We start from the raw sequence: 2,520 nt of genomic DNA, 5'->3' as shown, positions 1-2,520 counted from the left end.
TTCAAATTTCATTTTTAATCTAAACACAACGTGGGGCTGGGACACAAACCCTGAGATCAAAACCTGAGCTGAGGTCAGGAGTGGGACGCTTAACCAACTGAGCCACCCAAGAACTTCTATTTTTATTTTTTAAAGTAAGCTTGAGACCACCCCCTGGAGACAAGAGTCTCACGGTCCGTGGACGAGCCAGCCAGGCTCCCCCTTGGTTCTTTTTCTTTTTTCATGTCACATCTTAGATTTTTCAGCTTTCTTTAATCCCATTATCTGTCCCCCTTCCACACTGCCACCTCCTCTACCCCGTTTCCATCCCTGCCCGGCCCTTCCCCTCCCACCTTGGCCCCTCAACTCCCGATAATCCCTGGAGCTTTGAGCCTCTCCCCCACCGTGGGCTCTTGAGAGGCTCAGAGACCCCACCAGCCACCATCTGGGGTGAAACGGCCTGACTGGGAACAGGTACCTGTTCTCACCAACCAACACAAAACAACCACACACACACACACAGACTACATTTTGAATGTATTGTGATGTTAGAAGACACTGCATCCCATAATTGCGAATAAAGAAAACTTACAAATGGACAAAAATGAGATTACATACCTTGAAAGGATAGAATGTAACTTAAGAGATGAATATTTAAAAAACTTCAACAGGGGCGCCTGGATGGCTCAGTTGGTTAAGCGACTGCCTTCGGCTCGGGTCATGATCCTGGAGTCCCAGGATCGAGTCCCGCATCGGGCTCCCTGCTCGGCGAGGAGCCTGCTTCTCCCTCTGACCCTCTTCCCCTCTCAAGTACTCTCTCTCCCATTCTCGCTCTCTCAAATAAATAAATCTTAAAAAAACAAAAAACAACAAAAAAAACACAAAACTTCAACAGAACAAGAAAACGACAAAAACAACAAAATATAAAGCAAACCAAAAAAAAAAGAGGGAGAAGAATAAAAAAAAGAATAAACAACCACACACACACACACAAAGGAAAAAAATATGATCAGACAGGTGAATAGAAAGAGCCAAACACTAGATTTTGAGTGTATTTCAGGTATTAGAAGAAAATGCATCTCAAAATTGTAAAGAGAGAAAACTTATATATGTACAAAAACAAGATTAAATACCTTGAAAGGAGAGAATGTGAGTTTAGAGAAAAAAAATAAAATTTAAAAAGATTTTAAAAAGAGAAAATTTAATAAGACTTTAACAGAGTAAAAAAATGACAACACAAAAAATCAAACAAACTAAACCAAAAAAAAAAGGGAGAAGAAAAAAAAAAAGAAAACGCAACTACACACAACACAGAGAAATGTAAAAAAGAATATGATCAGGCAGGTGATTAGAACAGAGCCAGACACTAGATTTTGAGTGTATTTTGTTCTGTTAGAAGACACTGCAGCCCAAAATTGTCAAGAAAGAAACTTACGAATGTACAAAAATAAGATTAAATAACTTGAAGGATAGAATGTAACTTTAGAGATGAAAATTTAAAAAGACTTTAACAGAACAAAAAAACGACAAAAAAAAATAAAGCAAACCAAACAAAAAAAAATGGCGGGGGGGAGAAAAATCAACACTAGACACACTAGAAATGAAAAAAAGAATATGATCAGACAGGTGATTAGTAAGAGCCAGACACTATATTTTGAGTGTTTCTGGTCTATTAGAAGAAACTGCATCCCAAACTATAACTATAGTGATGAAATTTTAAAAGACTTCAATAGAACAAAAACAAAATGACAACAAAAAAATAAGCAAACCAAACAAAAAAAAAAGTGTGGGGAAAAACAACAACCACACACACACAGAAATGCAAAAAAGAATATGATCAGGGCGCCTGGGTGGCTCAGTTGGTTAAGTGACTGCCTTCGGCTCAGGTCATGATCCTGGAGTCCCGGGATCGAGTCCCACATCGGGGGGGGGTGGGTCCCTGCTCAGCGGGGAGTCTGCTTCTCCCTCTGACCCTCTTCCCTCTCATTCTCTCTCTCTCAAATAAATAAATAAAATCTTTAAAAAAAAAAAGAATATGATCACACAGGTGAATAGAACAGAGCCATACACTAGATTTTGAGTGTATTTTGTGATGTTAGAAGACACTTCATCCCAAAATTGTCAAGAAAGGAAACTTACATATGTACAAAAACAAGATTAAATACCTTGAAAGGATAGAATATAACTTTAGAGAAAAAAAATTTTAAAGACTTTTTTTTTTTAAAGATTTTATTTATTTATTTGACCAAGAGAGGGAACACAAGCAGGGGGAGTGGGAGAGGGAGAAGCAGGCTTCCCGCAGAGCGGAGAGCCCGATGCGGGGCTCGATCCCAGGACCCTGGGATCCAACTGAGCCCAAGGTAGACGCTTAATGACTGAGCCACCATGCGCCCCTAAAAGTCTTTAAAAAAAAAAAAATTTAAAGACTTTAACAGAACAAAAAAACGACAAAAAAAAAAAAAAGAAAACCAAACCAAAAAAAATGGGGGGAGGAAGGGAAGAAAAATCAACGCCAGACACACTAGAAATGAAGAAAAGAAT

The 2,520-nt window shown here is 38.8% G+C and overlaps 1 long non-coding RNA gene across 1 annotated transcript; it reads right to left on the bottom strand.

Annotated features, from left to right (window-relative positions):
- Positions 1-525: 525 nt before the first annotated feature.
- On the bottom strand, positions 526-1,538 carry LOC141371962 (uncharacterized). The gene is made up of 2 exons (XR_012377328.1): positions 1,497-1,538; positions 526-664 (listed from the first exon to the last, which is right to left on the bottom strand). It is a non-coding gene; the product is annotated as an uncharacterized lncRNA (long non-coding RNA).
- Between the last annotated feature and the right edge of the window lie 982 nt (positions 1,539-2,520).

This window comes from Callorhinus ursinus, unplaced genomic scaffold (assembly GCF_003265705.2).
Source record: "Callorhinus ursinus isolate GAN/ISIS: 27379988/994484 unplaced genomic scaffold, GSC_fseal_2.0 scaffold144, whole genome shotgun sequence".
NCBI classification, from domain to species: Eukaryota; Metazoa; Chordata; class Mammalia; order Carnivora; family Otariidae; genus Callorhinus; species Callorhinus ursinus.
This window is presented reverse-complemented; position numbering and strand designations above follow the sequence as displayed.